Source organism: Ranitomeya imitator, chromosome 1 (genome assembly GCF_032444005.1).
Source record: "Ranitomeya imitator isolate aRanImi1 chromosome 1, aRanImi1.pri, whole genome shotgun sequence".
NCBI classification, from domain to species: domain Eukaryota; kingdom Metazoa; phylum Chordata; class Amphibia; order Anura; family Dendrobatidae; genus Ranitomeya; species Ranitomeya imitator.
Genome location: NC_091282.1, coordinates 212,816,908 through 212,830,397, shown reverse-complemented (window position 1 = coordinate 212,830,397; position 13,490 = coordinate 212,816,908).

Below are 13,490 nucleotides of genomic sequence, written 5' to 3'. Positions count from 1 at the left end.
CAGCCATCTGCAGACCGGACATAACCGCAAGAGAAGTATGCTGCCTTACAGGTGCGATGATCAAGGATGTGACCGATAGGATACCAAAGCTCTTCAGCTTCAAGGACGTCCACCCATTTCTTCTGATACATGTTGGCACCAATGACACGGCAAGGAAGGACCTACCGACAATCTGCAAGGACTTTGAAGATTTGGGGAAGAAAGTAAAGGAACTGGATGCACAGGTAGTTTTTTCTTCTATCCTTCCAGTAGACGGGCATGGCACCAGGAGATGGAACAGGATCCTTGATGCGAACAACTGGCTAAGACGATGGTGCAGACAACAAGGATTCGGATTCCTGGACCACGGTGTGAATTACTTGTAAGATGGACTCCTCGTCAGAGACGGACTACACCTCAACAAACCTGGGAAACACACATTCGCCAGAAGACTCGCTACACTCATCAGGAAGGCGTTAAACTAGAAGAAGAGGGGACGGGAAGAAAAACATTAGACTCGAACAAAGAAGAACCAGGAAAACATACTCAGAAGGGAGGTAAGAACATTTCTAAAACAATCCACAGCAAGGAGATTGGAACAAAACAAAATCCTAAAAACTGCATGCTCGCAAACGCCAGAAGCCTGACAAACAAGATGGAAGAACTAGAAGCAGAAATATCTACAGGTAACTTTGACATAGTGGGAATAACCAAGACATGGTTAGATGAAAGCTATGACTGGGCAGTTAACTTACAGGGTTACAGTCTGTTTAGAAAGGATCGTAAAAATCGGAGAGGAGGAGGGGTTTGTCTCTATGTAAAGTCTTGTCTAAAGTCCACTTTAAGGGAAGATATTAGCGAAGGGAATGATGATGTCGAGTCCATATGTGTCGAAATTCATGGAGGGAAAAATGGTAACAAAATTCTCATTGGGGTCTGTTACAAACCCCCAAATATAACAGAAATCATGGAAAGTCTACTTCTAAAGCAGATAGATGAAGCTGCAACCCATAATGAGGTCCTGGTTATGGGGGACTTTAACTACACGGATATTAACTGGGAAACAGAAACCTGTGAAACCCATAAAGGCAACAGGTTTCTGCTAATAACCAAGAAAAATTATCTTTCACAATTGGTGCAGAATCCAACCAGAGGAGCAGCACTTTTAGACCTAATACTATCTAATAGACCTGACAGAATAACAAATCTGCAGGTGGTCGGGCATCTAGGAAATAGCGACCACAATATTGTACAGTTTCACCTGTCTTTCACTAGGGGGACTTGTCAGGGAGTCACAAAAACACTGAACTTTAGGAAGGCAAAGTTTGACCAGCTTAGAGATGCCCTTAATCTGGTAGACTGGGACAATATCCTCAGAAATAAGAATACAGATAATAAATGGAAAATGTTTAAGAACATCCTAAATAGGCACTGTAAGCGGTTTATACCTTGTGGGAATAAAAGGACTAGAAATAGGAAAAACCCAATGTGGCTAAACAAAGAAGTAAGACAGGCAATTAACAGTAAAAAGAAAGCATTTGCACTACTAAAGCAGGATGGCACCATTGAAGCTCTATAAAACTATAGGGAGAAAAATACTTTATCTAAAAAACTAATTAAAGCTGCCAAAAAGGAAACAGAGAAGCACATTGCTAAGGAGAGTAAAACTAATCCCAAACTGTTCTTCAACTATATCAATAGTAAAAGAATAAAATCTGAAAATGTAGGCCCCTTAAAAAATAGTGAGGAAAGAATGGTTGTAGATGACGAGGAAAAAGCTAACACCTTCTTCTCCACGGTATTCACGGTGGAAAATGAAATGCTAGGTGAAATCCCAAGAAACAATGAAAACCCTATATTAAGGGTCACAAATCTAACCCAGGAAGAGGTGCAAAACCGGCCAAATAAGATTAAAATAGATAAATCTCCGGGTCCGGATGGCATACACCCACGAGTACTAAGAGATCTAAGTAATGTAATAGATAAACCATTATTTTAGTTTGAGGGACTCTATAGCGACGGGGTCTGTTCCGCAGGACTGGCGCATAGCAAATGTGGTGCCAATATTCAAAAAGGGCTTTAAAAGTGAACCTGGAAATTATAGGCTAGTAAGTCTAACCTCTATTGTTGGTAAAATATTTGAAGGGTTTCTGAAGGATGTTATTCCGGATTATCTCAATGAGAATAACTGTTTAACTCCATATCAGCATGGGTTTATGAGAAATCGCTCCTGTCAAACCAATCTAATCAGTTTTTATGAAGAGGTAAGCTATAGGCTGGACCACGGTGAGTCATTAGACGTGGTATATCTCGATTTTTCCAAAGCGTTTGATACCGTGCTGCACAAGAGGTTGGTACACAAAATGAGAATGCTTGGTCTGGAGGAAAATGTGTGTAAATGGGTTAGTAACTGGCTTAGTGATAGAAAGCAGAGGGTGGTTATAAATGGTATAGTCTCTAACTGGGTCGCTGTCACCAGTGGGGTACCGCAGGGGTCGGTTTTGGGACCTGTTCTCTTCAACATATTCATTAATGATCTGGTAGAAGGTTTACACAGTAAAATATCGATATTTGCAGTTGATACAAAACTATGTAAAGCAGTTAATACAAGAGAAGATAGTATTCTGCTACAGATGGATCTGGATAAGTTGGAAACTTGGGCTGAAAGGTGGCAGATGAGGTTTAACAATGATAAATGTAAGGTTATACACATGGGAAGAAGGAATCAATATCACCATTACACACTGAACGGGAAACCACTGGGTAAATCTGACAGGGAGAAGGACTTGGGGATCCTAGTTAATGATAAACTTACCTGGAGCAGCCAGTGCCAGGCAGCAGCTGCCAAGGCAAACAGGATCATGGGGTGCATTAAGAGAGGTCTGGATACACATGATGAGAGCATTATACTGCCTCTGTACAAATCCCTAGTTAGACCGCACATGGAGTACTGTGTCCAGTTTTGGGCACCGGCGCTCAGGAAGGATATAATGGAACTAGAGAGAGTACAAAATAGGGCAACACAATTAATAAAGGGGATGGGAGAACTACAATACCCAGATAGATTAGCGAAATTAGGATTATTTAGTCTAGAAAAAAGACGACTGAGGGGCGATCTAATAACCATGTATAAGTATAGAAGGGGACAAATCAAATATCTCGCTGAGGATCTGTTTATACCAAGGAAGGTGATGGGCTCAAGGGGGCATTCTTTGCGTCTGGAGGAGAGAAGGTTTTTCCACCAACATAGAAGAGGATTCTTTACTGTTAGGGCGGTGAGAATCTGGAATTGCTTGCCTGAGGAGGTGGTGATGGCGGACTCAGTCGAGGGGTTCAAGAGAGGCCTGGATGTCTTCCTGGAGCAGAACAATATTGTATCATACAATTATTAGGTTCTGTAGAAGGACGTAGATCTGGGGATTTATTATGATGGAATATAGGCTGAACTGGATGGACAAATGTCTTTTTTTGGCCTTACTAACTATGTTACTATGTTACTATGTTACTATATGGCACAGCTATGGGGCAATAATGAACGGTGCAGAGTACTATATGGCACATCTATGGGGCAATAATGAACGGTGCAGAGCACTATATGGCACAGCTTTATATGGCACATCTATGGGGCAATAATGAACGGTGCAGAGCACTATATGGCACAGCTTTATAGGCACATCTATGGGGCAATAATGAACGGTGCAGAGCACTATATGGCACAGCTTTATATGGCACATCTATGGGGCAATAATGAATGGTGCAGGGCACTATATGGCACAGCTTTATATGGCACATCTATGGGGTAATAATGAACGGTGCAGAGCACTATATGGCACAGCTTTATATGGCACATCTCTGGGGCAATAATGAACAGTATGGAGCATCTATTTTTATTTTTGAAATTCACCGGTAGCTGCTGCATTTCCTACCCTAGGCTTATACTCGAGTCAATAAGTTTTCCCAGTTTTTTGTGGCAAAATTAGGGGGTCGGCTTATACTCGGGTCGGCTTATACTCGAGTATATACGGTACCTTTTGAAAAGTTATTTATTTACTTTTCATTACTAAGTGCAGTTTTTATCCTTTTCTCTTTTATTATTTTTTTACTCTATAAACCTTTATATAAGCGTTTGTCCTGTAGTCTCAGTGTGCTAATACACTCACTGATTCCCATCTTCTCCACTATCCTGCACCACTCTGCCCCTCCTAATGTGCGAATATTTCAATGTTTGGTTCAGATTACGATCCCCGATTTTGCAATATTCACCGATTTATTAGTCGAATATTCGCTGAACATAGCCGAACGCAATTCAAGTCAATGGGAGGCAAAAACAAATGCATGCACAACATTTTCTAATGGCCCCAAAAGCTAGGAAAACACATCAAATGAAGGACAGACATCAGGGAAGCTGCCTCAGTTCATCTACAAAACCCAAACATAGACCATACAAAAGTAGGGAGACTTCCAAAAATAGTAATAGTCCTGAAAAAAAGAACAGTACCGTATTTTCTGGTGTATAAGACGACTGGGCGTATAAGATGACCCCCAACTTTTCCATATAAAATATGGAATTTTGGGATATACCCGCCGTATAAGACGGGGGTCATCTTATACGCCCAGTCATCTTATACGGCGTGTGGTTCCCAGGGTCTGGAGAAGAGGAGACTCTCCTTCATGCCCTGGGATCCATATTCATGTAAAGAATAAAAATAAAAAATATGGATATAATCACCCCTCTGATGGACCCTGGCTCTCAGCGCTGCAAGCGTCTGCCTCTGTTCCTAAGAATGCAGTGAGTGAAGGACCTTCGATGACGTCGCGGTCACGTGAGCGGTCAGGTGATCTGATTTCAATACATATTTTCAATTTTACTTTGGATTATGTACTTTCCTTTTTGGGGATCTATCAATTCATTTATAGTACAAATTGTAGCATGGCAATGCAGCTATCAGCCATTCATGAGATATTGTGGTCTGGGCCAGCATTTACAACTTTCAATCGAACGTCAAAGTAAGATGAGGTGGACTTGGGATCCATGTAGGCCTGCTGAGCTGTAAGGCCTGACACAACATACAACACCTCAAACTGCTTTCATGCTGAGCCACACTCAGGTGGCACAAATATCCATGTTGTAGACTACCATTGTCAGATGGTTTTGGAGGCCTACTGCTATACACATGCATCACATGAAGGAGACCCAACGAGGAGTCTACACATTTACAAAAATTAGTGGCAGACACCAACAAAGTGCCATAAATTTCACCAAAGTAGAAATAGAATAATAGGGGCCGACAGATCTTACACTAAGCCCAGCCCAGCAGATGGACACCCAAACAGGAATGTTCACATTTCCAAAAATTAGTGGCAGAAACCACCAAAGTGGCATCAATTTCATCACAGTATAAATAGTATAATAGGGACTGACAGGTCTTCCACTACACCCAACCCAGGAGATGGACATGCAACCAGGAGTGTTCACACTTTCAAAAATTATTGGCAGACACCACAAACATGGCATAAATTTCATGAGAGAATAAATAGTGAAATAGGGACTAACAGGTCTTCCACTATGCCCAACCCAGAAGATGGACACCCAAACACTAGTGTTTACATTTCCAAAAATTATTGACAGACACCACCAAAGTAGTATCAATTTCACCACAGTATAAATAGAATTAATTGTATACTAGGGACTTTCAAGTCTTCCACTACACCCAACCCAGCAGATGGACACCCAAGGAGTAACGGTACAATTATGCAAGATTAATGCAGCATACTAAAAAAAGCTACATCGCCTAGTCTGTACAGTCTGCAATTGGGGTGCAAATGGAGATCCATGACTTGTTCATCTTGATGAAAATGAGGTGGTCTACACTTTTAGGGGACAGCCGCTGCGTTTATCTGTCTGGATACCACCAGCAGCTCTGAAGACACGTTCTGAGAGAGCGCTTGCTGCCAGGCATAATAAAACCTCCAAGGCATGTGAGGCAAGCTCAGGCCACTCATCCATTTTGGAAGACCAATATGTGAAAAGGTCTAAACCCTCCCTAATAGTATTGATATTCAGTTCTAGATACTCCTGCACTATACCCTCTATTCTTTCATGACATAAAAGACTTGGACTCTGTTGTGCTGGTGCATGAGCTGGTTTAAAAATAGTGTCAAAGGACTCACAGAAATTTCATCTTCCACTTACACTACTGCTTCTGCTGCTAATGTTTTCACTTTGACAAATTAATGTGCCATACATTGAAAGTCTAGAGCTGCGATGCGCACTGTGTGCTTCACTGCTGTCTTGGGGAAAAACTCTCTTAAGGTTGTGTAAAAGTGTGTTTTGATACTCCAAAATATTTAGAATTGAGAGTCCTCAGTGGTTGATACCTTTTAATGGCTAACTGAAAAGATGGTAACAAATTGCAAGCTTTCGCGACTACGCAGGTCTCTTCATCAGGCAAAGACTAAAACAAAATCACATATTTATGCACAACATGGCATAGGAAAAAAAGGGAAAAACCATGGATAAGACAGGTGACATGAAGCAGAATTACCATGGGTGATAAACAGTTACGTCCATAAATATTGGACCGATTCTTAGATAAGGATTGTTTTATTGTCCTGTGATTAGGGTCTCTATTGTGATGACCCCACATGGTCTGAGGGGCAAGTTCCTTAGTTGATGTAAAAAGACATAAATCCATGCGACACATTCATTCCTGCAGTGTGAGTGTCAAAAGTCGTCATCAGTTTATATTCCCAGACTCTTCTGTCTCTCTGGGATTTGAAGCTACCCTTTAACACAAGTAATTTCATGTCCATAATGTTATGATTTGGGAGACAGAAATGTATTGCCACAGGTAGATCCATTCTTTTTTCTCTTATTGTATGGCGATGAGAGTTCATCCTTGTTCTCAGTTTCTGCCCTGTCTCCCCCACATACAGACCCCCAGTTGGACTTTTAGTACAAATAATTAGGTACACCACATTAGAAGTGACGCAGCTGAAAGTACCTGGTATCTTGTAGTCCTGATGTGAATTGGGGATCTTTATCTTGTCCGTGGTCATTATAAATGGACAGGTTTTAAATTTTTTCTGGTTGCAAGGAAAGGTACCTGTAGCTGTGGGAGAGGACAGGGAGCTCTTGACAATGATGCTTCTTAGATTTGGGGGCTGCCTAAAACACAGTAGTGGGGGGTCTGGAAAAATGGATTGTAAGTGGGCATCTTTTTGCAGTAAAGGTTGTAATTTCCGTGCAGCTCCCCTTCGCACCTCCAGATTTGGATTGTAGTTAACTACTAGAGGTACCCGGTTATTTTCTTAAGCTTTATAATGTAGCAGATGATTCATTGATATTCTGGTGGCTCTTGTAATCTGGTTTTCAATTATTCTTGGATGGTAGCCCTGATTCAAAAAGGTCTTTCTGAGGTGACCAAGGTGTTCATTCCTATCCATTGGGTTGGAACATATATAATCTATCTACTGGCTAACACCGTACCAAGATATATTTCTTTCCTGGATTTTGATACTCCAGCATTTACGAGTCCCTTTATGAGGTGGTAAGCATCTGGCAAAATTTGGTTTTATAACATGGATCTAACAGAGTGGCAACCCAGTAGTCAGCACTATTTCTAATCATAACTATATGGGGACCATGTTACAGATAGTGCAGCAAGAAGGCACTCATATGTTGGGCTCTACCATGATGTACAAGCCCATACTGTGTTTGTGGAGGGGTAACACTGATGCTTGTTCCCTCCATCCCCTCCCATCAACCATGGACAACAGAGAGGGGATGATTATCCTCTTCACCTCCTGACAGTTGCTCACCCATCACCTCTTCCTCCTCCATTTGTTCCACGGATCTTGCACCTTCACTAACAGTTTGTTTGTTATCACCAGTCCCCCTTAATCTCAGTAATCTACCCTCACTTAGCACCCACCTGTGTGACAACAGTTCTCTGCTTCCTCCTCATCCTCTGGGACCACCACCTCCTCTCGTGGGCTATTCAAAGTCTACTCCAGCATATAGATGACGTAAGAGTCTTGTTGATGACAGCTGAGTCAATGCTAACCATCTTAGTAGCCATTTTGAAACTGTACAGAAGGGTACAGAGTTTCTAAATCTGTGCCCACTCTGTAAACATGAAATGCGCCACATCCGTACGGCATTGGCCCAGGTAATACAACATGACATACTGTGTCAGGAATCATTACTGCTGCCACAGTTGCTGCAACATGTGCAGAGTGGAATTCCACCATGTCAGCACATTGCATTTCAACCTGTTTACTGTCATGGACAAAGACCTCTGTATCGATGCAAGTTGATGACCTGAGGGGTGCGAACGGCGGAAGTGAGCACACAGCTTTTGTGCTTTCTGCAGCATCTCACACAGACCAGCATCGGAAAAGGACTGGAGAAAATGCTGTACCACATGGTTGAGGACGTGACCCATGCAACCCACGTGTGTGAGCTTGCCTCACTGTAGGACCGCCACCAGGTTTGCACCGTTATCGGACATGGCCTTCTGTGGATGCAGGTTCAGTAGAGACAGCCATTGCTCAAATTCAGCTGTCCACATCTCTTTAGCTGTGTGACTGCGATCTCAAAGGCATATCAATTTTAACACTGATTGCGGTGAGCCCTGCCTGTGCAGTACGGAGGTGATGGGGATTCGCTCTTCACCCGCATTTCTCATTAAGGCAGAGGTTGGAGGCACAAGTGGAGGCCCTAGAGGAGATGGGGAGGAGGCAGAAACTATGGAGGAAGTGTAAAATATAGAGGTTTGTCCTGCAATCCTTGGGGATGCCAAAACTTGTGGAGCAGCGCCTGCCCCCACAGCCATCCGAGTCACCCAGTGCCCAGTCAGTGAAATGTAACACCCTTGGCCATGCTTACTCGTTCAAGTGCATGTGGTAAAATGCACCCTAGCAAACATAGACTTAGACAAGAAACGTATGATGTTGTCTGAGACATGCTGGTGTAGCGAAGTCAGACCTTTCTTAGAAAAGTAATGGCAACTGAGCATCTGGTACTGCAGGACTACCAAGCCATCAGCTTTCAGAAACCGTCTGTATCTACCAGACAGAAAGGCAGAATTTTCATGGCCAACAAATTGGAGATTATGGAGTTCAACTACTGAGCTTTGTCATGCATTGGAGGAAATAATATCTTATGTGACCACAGCCATGGAATCATTGGCTGGCTGCAGTGCTGAGAGAGGGCAGAGTATGGTGAACCGGACAAACTGCTGGACCGTTTGGGAGATGCAGGCGGAAATGTTACAGTGGATTGAGAAAGTTGTGGTGTGCTCGTTTTCTGAGATCGGTCAAAAACAGCAGGCATGTCCACTTCCCTTACAGCTGATGGCAGGCTCTCAGTCACCGTGACTGGAGCTAGTAAAGAACCTGAGGTACTTCAGTTGGAGACCTGCATCTCAATAGTTGGCACAGTAACAGAGGAGGAGGAAGAAGCAGATGTGAAGGATTGGGTGGCTGATGGTTGTTGAGGTTATTTTAGCACAGTGGGATTCCCAGAGTAGAGCATGTTGATTGCTCAAGTGAAGGTTCATACATGTAGTAGTCAAATTATTGCACTTTTTACCTCTACTCAGTTTTTTGTGCAAAGTTGGCAGATTACGTGAGTTGGCTCATCCTTTGCAGTGGCAAATAAAACTCAGGTTAGGCATCCGTTGCCACCTCTGCGAGCTGCAGACCGACGAATGCTGCTGGTCACAGCCAAAGTGGTGGCTGAGGGTGCATTGCTCGTGGTGGCTGCATCACTATGTGCCTGTGATGTATGATGCAACATAACCTCCTCATCTTCCTCCAAAGATAACCTACTCAGGTGTGTGCCCTTGTGTTCATAGCAACTGGGATCTTCCACTCATCATCATCATCACCTGAGTAATCACATTCCTCACCCTTGGAGTTGCCCTTCTTCTCTTCCTGCCCTGACAGCACAGTACAGTCCTCGTAAGCCTCAAATATCTGAGTCTCATCAGGATCACCTCCCTCCCTGGGGGTTAATGTCTGTTGATGAGGGTCAGGATGCTGCTTGGACCCTACTTCATCCTGCCCCGGATCCAAGCTAAACATATTTTTGGTATCGGTGAATATTTCCTTTTTCTGACTTTGTGAAGCTTTTGAGTACACTTCTGATGACCATGGGATAGAATGTGTGAACAGCTCTTCAGACTCACCCTTCTGTGGTTTTGTACAGTCAGTTGTACGGTTCGAGAGTTGGGAAGCGGGGTGAAGCAAGGGTAATTTGGGTACTACATCTGTGGACTGTACTGGGTATGATGTTGAAGTGGAGGAAGATGAGGGGAGACCACTTGAAAATGCGCTTGCCATCCACTCGAGCACATGCTTTTTCTGGACCTCATCAACAAGTTGTACTTCTGTGCATCTAGCGAAGAAAGGTAATGGAGTAACCCTTCCAGTAACAGAAGTTGTCAGTTGTCTTTTCATAGGATGTGACATTGCTGGTTCACTAGTGCTTTCACAAACATTACCACCTTTCCCACATGCATCTTGAACACCAAGCCTAATCTCCCTCCCACCACGGCCTTTCTTTTTCCCAGTCATGTTGCTCAGATAGATCTAAATTAGATCTGCCCTAATGTATGACTTTAGTAACACAAGAATTTTTTGGGGACCTGTGGATTAGGCCTCAATAACAGACTAAATGCTACAATCAATTTGAAAGTGAGATGTCCTCTAGTGTACAGCGTAAGTAACTGAAGAATCTTTGTGGGTCTGTGGATTAAGCCTCTATGAAAGATTACATGCTGCAAACAAATTGAAAGTGAGATGTACCCTACTGTATGACGTTAGTAACACAAGAATTTTTGGGGGGCCTCTATAACAGACTAGATGCTACGAACAATTTATAAGTTAGATGTCTCCTACTGTATGGAGTTAGTATCAGAAGAATTTTTTTGGTGCCTGTGGATTAAGCCTCTATAACAGACTAGATGCTGCATACCATTTGTAAGTGAGATGTCCCCTACAGTACATTAGTAACAGAAGAATTTTTTTTTTAGTATAGGTTCAGACTTAGCCTGCTGTATCACATTTGTAAAACCCCCAAAATGTTGTTTTTTCTATGTGCAACAGCTCTGCACACACAACAATTTGCCCACCATAAAATTACAACTTTATTTTTTTGGTTTTGTGCGTGAGGTCTGCAGACAGCTTACTTCCAACTCAACAAAATGACAACGTGGGATATCGCAGGCTATATCATGTTTTGCAACAGAAAAAAATATTTTTTTTATGTGCGTTAGGTATTCAAACAGCTTCATATCATCGCTACAAAACTACAACACGGAATACGGCGGGCTGTATCACATTTAGCAACACAAAAAATTAATATATTTTTATATTGTGCATGAGCTATGCACACTGTGGAATTTCACCACCACTAAATAACAAGGTAAGGTATGACATGATAAATCACATAAGCAATTGCCCCCCAAAAATATTTCTTCATGCGCAACAGCTCAAATCACAGAACAATGTCACCACACCACTAAATGACAAGGTGGGATAAGGCATGCTGTTTCACATTTAGCTAGTGAAAAAATAAGATTTAGAGCGATATACTCATGCATGGAGCACAATATAAGCAGTGCACAACACACTTGTATGACATGTGCCCTGCTGTCTTTGTCTGTGGACCTCAGTAATGGCAAAAAAAATTGCTGGAAGGTTGATTTCACAGCCACATGGGACACTATCTAGCTAAACTATCTGAGTAAGAAACAACTGCCTAGCTAACTAGCTAATATCAAGCTGTTAACACTGCCAGCATCAGGAGCAGCCTCTCTGCGCTGTTACAGTGTCAAAATGGTGCTAAACAAGATGTCCATTATTTATATGGAGAGGGAAATATGATTTTAGCAGCCAATGACACAGGCCATTGTGTCAGGACATTGTGGATGTTTCTCGCACTCTGATTGGCTAAGTGCAATGTGCACACATAAAATTAGGAAAAATAAATCTGTTTACAAATTACAAGAACGCTGCTCCTCTGCAGCTCTGCAAGCCCCCTCCCCTCATCAAACTCATGCCCCATTCTCATCACCATTGCAAAAGTGCTGAAAATACTTTTGTGGCAACACAAATATTTTCCTGCACTTTTAGCCAAATATTACCCATTTTTCCCGATTTTATAACACTTTGCTCATGCTTCCTTTCATGAATCCGAATGTGCCATATTTGTGCCAAATTTATTTTTGGCGACCGTTTTCCCAACAAATTAACTCATCACTAGTCATGACGAGGCACCCTGGGCTTACAGTGTAAGGCTGGGGTCACACTTGCGAGTGCAATGCGCACCCACGTGAAACCCACGTGAGTCTCATGCCTAAATACCCGGTACTGCCACTGGCACTCAGGACCAGAGCTTGTGGCTGCATGTACTTCTAGGCAGCTGAATGCTCCATTCCTGAGTGCCGGCGGCAGTGCCGGGTATTGAGGAGAGAGACTCGGGCGAGTATCTCGCATTGCACTTGCAAGTGTGACCCCGACCTTAAAGATATATCCGGATCACACATAGACTTCAATGTGATCAAGAGAGTGTGAATCTACATCAGATGACTCAGGGATCGGTGAGTATATTTAATCAACCATCAAGAGCCTCTAACAACAACTGGTGGGATGGTGTTCTGCCTGCAGCTATTAAAGGGAACCAGTCACCACCCCCACTGCGGTCCGGTCTGATAGGCGTTGCAGTCCGGTGCGGCGCCTCCCATCTTCTTACGATGATGTCCTCTTCTTGTATTCATGCTGTGGCTCTGGCGCAGACGTACTTTGTCTGCCCTGTTGAGGGCAGAGCAAAGTACTGCAGTGTGCAGCTGCTGGGCCTCTCTGACCTTTCCTGGCGCCTGCGCACTGCAGTACTTTGCTCTGCTCTCAACAGCGCAGACAAAGTACGCCTGCACCGAAGTTGCAGCGTGAATACAAGAAGAGAACATCAACCTAAGAAGATGGGAGGCCCCGGAGCGGACCACGACGCCCATCGTACCGGGACCGCCCCTGGGTGAGTATAATCTAACCTCTTTTTCTCATCTTTCAGGATACATTGGGGACTTATCTATAGTGTTAAGCCACCTCCCTAGTGTTCGGGTTCGGTTCGGTTTATCGAACAGGGACGTGTTCGATGAAATGTTCGTTGAACGTTCGACGAACACCGTCGCACCCCATTGAAACCAATGGCAGGCAAACACAAACACATGCAAACACATGGAAAACACATAGAAAACACCTTAAAGGGTGTTCAAAAGCTGACAAACTGCTCAGAAGACACAACAAACACATGGAAAAGTCACAACTACATATAGTCATGCGAAAAGAAAAGAGGTGGAGGAGAAAAAGGAGGAGGAGACACAGATATAGGCATGTCATGCCCTTCTAAAATCAAGAAAGGCTGGAGTAAAAATCTAAACTCACTATACCAACACCCAGACGTCTTGACAAAAAAAATTAAAAAAGAAATATCTTTAGGTAGAATG